Below are 6,907 nucleotides of genomic sequence, written 5' to 3' on the forward strand. Positions count from 1 at the left end.
TACTCGGATTTGGATTTTGCGATTGGTATTATCATTCTACTTTTATTCTTAATCTTATTTATTGCTCTAATTCTTTCCCTCTTTTAATTGTTATCATAATTGCTTTAATTGAATCCTTATTAGTTTATCATCATGTCAAGTTTTAATTATCTATTTGTTGTTATTGATAATTCAATGATCATGAGTAGCTAATTTTCTTATGCTAAGACTATAGGGGATCCATAATTATGAGGGAATAGTAATCGATTTATTGGGTTAATGCTAGTAAGGTCTTTGTTGGTTAAATGCTACAATTAATTGTATCCGTCTAATTGAGTCGACGCAATTAGACATTTATTTCTTAGTGATCCTTGACCTAGACCGAAAGGTTGGAAAAGGCGAGACTAGTAGCGAACAATAGGGTATTGTAGTGAGGGCGAAAGCTAAGCTATTTACGCTTTAGGGTGAATTAAGGACCGAAAGGTGACGTTCGTTACCCCTTAGATCGTATTTGCATTAATCTGAGACCTAGATTACTTGACTGAATGATTATGGTGAACCGTCTGTCTTAGCTGTTTCTCCTTATCTGATTAATTCCTTCCTCTTATTCTTTCTTCCTTATTCTTCTTAGTTTAGAATATCACATTTAAAACCCCCCAATTCGGTTACCCTGACGAACTTAGATTTAGCTGACATTTTCCTACCTCTCTGTGGATTCGACCCGACTTCCCTAGCTATATTAGTTAGAACCAGTTGGTATTTTTGACAGGTACGCGACAGACGTGTCAGAACCCAAACAAGTTTGGGTTCCTAAACTAAATGTTTGATTTCTTATAGTCATTAGTGAGAGACAACAGCAATTGGTACTTAGACAGTGGATGCTCTCGTCATATGACAGGAGATGAAAGCCAATTCCTCTCGCTAGAAGCCTACGATGGTGGCATGGTGACTTTTGGCGACAACAAAAGAGGTGAAATCATTGGTATTGGAAAGGTTGGTAAGTCAAAATCACTTTGCATTGACAAAGTTTTGCTTGTCAAACGTTTGAAACACAATCTCTTGAGCATCTCACAACTATGTGATTGAGGTAATATTGTTGAATTTCTTGCTAGTGAGTGTAGAATCATCAATGGAAGAACTAGAGAGCTCATACTTGAAGGTAAACATGTCAAAGATGTCTACATGACTAACTTATATTCATTGTCGGGTCAAACATTATCATGCATGAGTGTTCAAAGAATGACCCTTGGCTTTGGCATAAACGACTTGGTCATGTAAATGCTAAAACACTTAACACCCTCAAAAGACTTGATCTAGTTGATGGCATTCCTAACATCAAATTTGAGTTTAAATCACTTTGTGACGATTGTGTCAAAGGCAAACAAGTCAAGTGCTCCTTTAAATCCAAAAACGTAGTTAGCACTTCCTTACCTCTTGAACTCATCCACATAGACTTATGCGGACCCATGTGTGTTGTTAGTAGAGGTGGAAGTCGTTACATTTGTGTCATTGTAGATGATTTTACAAGATTTGTTTGGCTTCTTTTCTTAAGTTCTAAAGACAAAACATTTGATGAGTTTTTACTTTGGGTAAAAAAGGTTCAAACCAAATTTGGTTATAAACTCATCTCATTGAGATCCGACCATAAAACTGAATTTGAGAACTTGTCATTTGAGGCCTATTGTACTGAGAATGGTGTTAGCCACAACTTTTCGGCCGCAAGAACCCCACAACAAAATGGGGTTGTGGAACGAATGAATCGAACTCTTGAAAATATGGCTAGGACCATGCTCATTAGCTCTAAGGTTCCAAAGAATTTTTGGGCCGAAGCCGTAAACACATCTTGTTACATTTACAACCGTGTCATGATTAGAAAAATCATTGAGAACACTCCCTATGAACTACTACGAGGAAGAAAACCTAACATCTCACACTTAAAATGCTTTGGTAGTAAATGCTTTGTGCATAAAAATGGAAAGGATAACCAAGGCAAATTTGATGCTCGTAGTGTTGAAGGAGTTTTTGTTGGTTATTCCGATCATACTAAAGCTTATAAAATATATAACAAGAGGACTATGAAAATGGAAGAGAGTGTTCATGTAATATTTGACGAGTCTAGTATCTTTGTTTCAAATACACATGTTGATGATGAAGATGATGTATATGATGATGATTTTGAGATTGGAATTACACGACATGATATGGATCAAGTGGTGGAAGAGGCTGAGCAACAGTTGGAGCCACTGTTGCCTGAGGATGATGTCCAAAATTCAGGGGAACTAATCATCCTCCAACACAAGAAGATGCTAGCTCATCCAGGGGGAATGTGGATGGTTAAGAACATCCCAACCAAATAATAAACGAACCACAATCACCCTCTTCAAATAATCCTCATGCAACAGTCACCTCGACTGTTACACAAGAACAAACCGATTCCTCAAACCCACTTATTCCCAAAAAATGGAAACACCAAAGCTCACATCCTTTATCAAACCTAACCAGTGACCTAACATCTGGCATAAAAACCAGATCATCGCTCCAACATTTCTGTGCATACGATGCATTCCTCTCTCAAATTGAACCTAGCCATGTCACAGTAGCCTTGACTGATGAATACTGGGTGACAGCCATGCAAGAGGAATTGGAGCAATTCGAAAGAAACAAGGTATGGCATCTTGTCCCTAGGCCCTCCCAACGTACTGTAATTGGTACACAGTGAGTCTTTCGCAACAAGCAAGATGATGTTGGAGAAATCGTAAGGAACAAAGATAGACTAGTGATGCAAGGTTTTAACCAACAAGAGGGAATCGATTATGACGAAACCTTTGCACCGGTATCTAGGCTTGAAGCCATACGAATGCTTGTATCTTTTGCATCTTATCAAGGCATAAAACTTTTTCAAATGGATGTTAAAACCGCATTTTAAATGGGTACCTTGATGAAGAAGTTTTTGTCAAACAACCTCCGGGCTTTGTAAACAACGAATTTCCTAACCACGTCTTTAAAATTGACAAAGCGCTTTATGGGTTAAAACAGGCTACTAGGGCCAGGTACGATAGGCTTTCAAAATTTCTATTGGAAAATGGTTTCTTACGTGGTTCCGTTGATAAAAAGTTGTTTATCAAGTCACAAGCAGACGAACTGTTGCTTGTGCAAGTATATGTCGATGACATTATTTTTGGAGCAACTAACAATGTCCTTTATAAGTACTTTTCCGATTTAATGACTTCTGAATTTGAAATGAGTATGATGGGAAAACTTGGATTCTTCCTTGGCCTTCAAATTAAACAAAGTGAAAATGGAACAATGATTCATCAACAAAAGTACTTAAAGGAAATGCTAAGTAAATTCGGGTTGACTAATTCTAAACCTATGCCTACACCAATGGTGCCTAAAATCAAGCTTGATAAGGATGAAAATGGTAAGAGCATTAGTGAAAAGGTATATCGAGGTATGATCGGTTCATTACTTTATTTAACCGCTAGTCGACCCGACATACAATTTAGTGTATGTGTTTGCGCTCGTTTCCAATCAAATCCTAAGGAATCGCATTTCAAAGCCATCAAACGGATTTTTAGGTATTTGATTGGAACACAAGAGCTATATCTTTGGTACCCAACTCACTACGAACTTGATCTTGTAGGATATTCGGATGCGGATTATGTCGGTGACTCGTTGGATAGGAAGAGTACCTCGGGTATTGCTACATTCTTAGGACCATGTCTCATCTCATGGGCATCCAAGAAACAAAATACCGTTGCATTATCCACGGCCGAAAGTGAGTATGTAAGTGCCGCTCTTTGTTGTGCACAAATTCTTTGGATATGTCAACAATTGCATGACTATGGTATTACTTTTGAGACCACTCCTATATTTTGTGATAATACTAGTGCAATTAACATATCAAAAAATCCAATACAACACTCACATACTAAACACATCGACATAAGACATCATTTCTTGCGTGATCAAGTTGAAAAAGGCAATATATGTCTAAGCTTTTGTAGAACGGAAAATCAAATTGCGGATATTTTTACAAAACCGTTAGAAAGAGAACAATTCGTAAAACTTCGGTTGGAAATTGGTTTATTAGCTGACATGTGACACGATTGGATTAATTCTCTCAAAGATTGATTAGAGGATGGATTAACATGTAAATAAAAATTAGCTAATAACATTATTTGTTGCATGCAAATGAACCGAACAAAATAAATTATTAACCTTTTGTTGCATTTGAGATAATTGTTACATTGAGCCACTAAATACCTTTATGTCACATCACTCAAAAGTCTAAACATAGCCTTCACTATTCAACACTCAACCGTCCACTTTTACTACCCTCTCCTAGTTAACCACACCAATCTCACAATTACTTCTCATATACCCACACTAACTCCCTATTATCCACTAACCAAAACCACCCATCAACTCCTTTTGAATTCCCAAAACCGTCAAAAGCCCATTTTCCCTTTTTAAACACTTGAAATGTCTTCAAAACCAAAATACTCCAAAGAAGTTCTCAAACTCAGAAATACTTTCAACCCAAAATACATTGCAAAAAGAAAAATGCCTCCCAAATCCGCTGCAAAAACTGATGTAACCATTCCTGCTACTGCCAAGGCCACCGTTGCACGAAAGAAAACAACTGCCAAAAGAGGTGGTGGTCGGGGCAGAGGAGGTCGTGGTAGGAGACCTCCGATCTCGCTACAGTTAGACACAGAGGTTGACTTTGATACTGATGAGGAGGAACCAGCTACCATACAATCTGAGAAAGTTGGAACAATTGAAAAGGAGAAGGAAACTGAGAAGTCGAAAGAAAAGGAGAAAAAGGGACATTCAAGTGAAAATAAAGAGGAGAAAGAGGGGGAACTTCATGAGAGAGAATCAAAAGAAAATAAGGGAGAATCAAAACAAAATGAGGAAGAATCAAGAAAATGAGGGAGAATCAAAAGAAAAAGAGAAAGATTTGAGAGAAAAGGAGGAAAAATCGAAAGAAAATGAGGAGAAAAGTGATGAACTTGAAGTTGAGAAAGAAAAGGAAAAGATTGATGAAGTTGGGGAAGCAGAAATCGGTAATAAGGCCGAAAAAATAGATGAACCCCCAAATATTGATGCAACAAAGGAGGTGCATGTTAAAGATGGTAATGACCAAGGGGATGCCGAGCAAGTGTTTGATGATGGGCTTGACCCATTGTTCTCAAAACCCGCCTCTAGAACCCGATCCAAGAGGAAAATGGTTGAGATATTTGGTAATGATGATGATGTGACCCCTGAATCATCTCCTCCTAAACCCAAAACCGGCGGTAAAAGAAGAAAAGGATCCGGTAAAACCTCAGGCTCCCAAAAGGCCTCAGCACCCACGAACCATACCCGGTTTAGAGGAAAGTGTGGCTAATGAAGATGACATCATTGAGGCCAAAGTTCCTCTTAACACATGCAGGGACCTGGTTGTTGCACCCTTTGGAGAATCATTCAAGAATGATGTCCTCAATTATCTCAACTCACTTGATCTTCTGGAGGATGTACTTAAGCTATGTCACGGTATGCTGGTCTGTTGCTTTCACAGTGGAAGGAGGTACAAAAAATCATGATATGATACTTCTCTTGCCTTCAAATACTTCAAAGAAGCCATGTATGCTCAGGGTTGGGTGAATCTCTTGGACAAATATAGTTCTATGTATTTGTCCGAGATCATTCCATTATATGCTACAGTCAAAGTCGATGTTGCATCTGGAACCCTTTCGGCCTACATTAACCAAAAACCATATGTCTTAACAATTGAACAACTTGCTGCCCACCTTGAAGTGTGTGATGTCGGGCTTACCTCTTAACCAAAACGTGACTGGGGTGAGATTGATGAGGTTACATCTACCCAAGTCATGAAAGTTCTTCGACCTCATGATGATAATGGCCCAACCAACATCTATGCCCTTGAATTGAACGCACCAATTAGGTTCATCTTCAACCTAGTTTTTCACAACCTTGTCCCAAGCAACAACAGTCGAGGGAGATGCTCTCTCCTTGACATGCTCCTTATTCACCACATCGTCAAACACAAATCAATCAACCTTCCCCGTCTTATGTTTCACCGAATTCACGAGATGTCCACCGAATTCCAAAACGGCAACTTTGACAAAAATGACGTGGTACCTTATGGCATGTGGCTCTCTATTATCTTTATAAAAGAAGGGTTGGTCATGAAAGAAAGTCCTTGTAGGAAATATCGGTATACTTCCTCAATAAATTTTAGGACTATAACGAAATTATAATAATGAAATACGAGTCATAAATGAAATTGCATAAACAAAATAAAAGAGATTAAGAATCAACCTTTGGTCCTAGAAAATTTCGCCTAAGAACAATATCGAAATCGATATTCTCCTAATCGTTGCACCCAAGATGCTAAGAGAAATGCCCCTCAATTTGCTAGAATGAGATCCCCAAAATTGATGATTAATTTTTAGGGTTTTGTGATGTTTTTGATGAGTGAATTAGGTCAAAAAGGAATTGCATAAAAATGATCTCCTCCCTCCCCTTTAAACCGTGTAAAGGGAGTGAATTAGGGGAGATATTTTTTTTTCTCCTCTTTTTCCTCTTTTTCGGTTTTTCCACCTACCAAAAATAAGGAGATTAAATCTTCTTATTTTGGTAGTTTACAAAATGTATATAAAGTGTATTATTTATAAATTGTCATTAATTTTATTCCGTATTAATAAGTCTACACACAACAGCTTGCAGTCGATTTATAATACCGGTCTGTAATAATTTATTATGACAATCTCGTATAATAACTATAAATATCGCATATTTATAATTAGCTAATTAAATATAACTGATTACGTTTAATTACGAATTAACATCTTAATTCGTTTAAGCTAACATTATATACATTAATTAAATATAACAGTTTATATTCAATTTACGAATT

This window comes from Silene latifolia, chromosome 5 (assembly GCF_048544455.1).
Source record: "Silene latifolia isolate original U9 population chromosome 5, ASM4854445v1, whole genome shotgun sequence".
Taxonomy (NCBI): Eukaryota; Viridiplantae; Streptophyta; class Magnoliopsida; order Caryophyllales; family Caryophyllaceae; genus Silene; species Silene latifolia.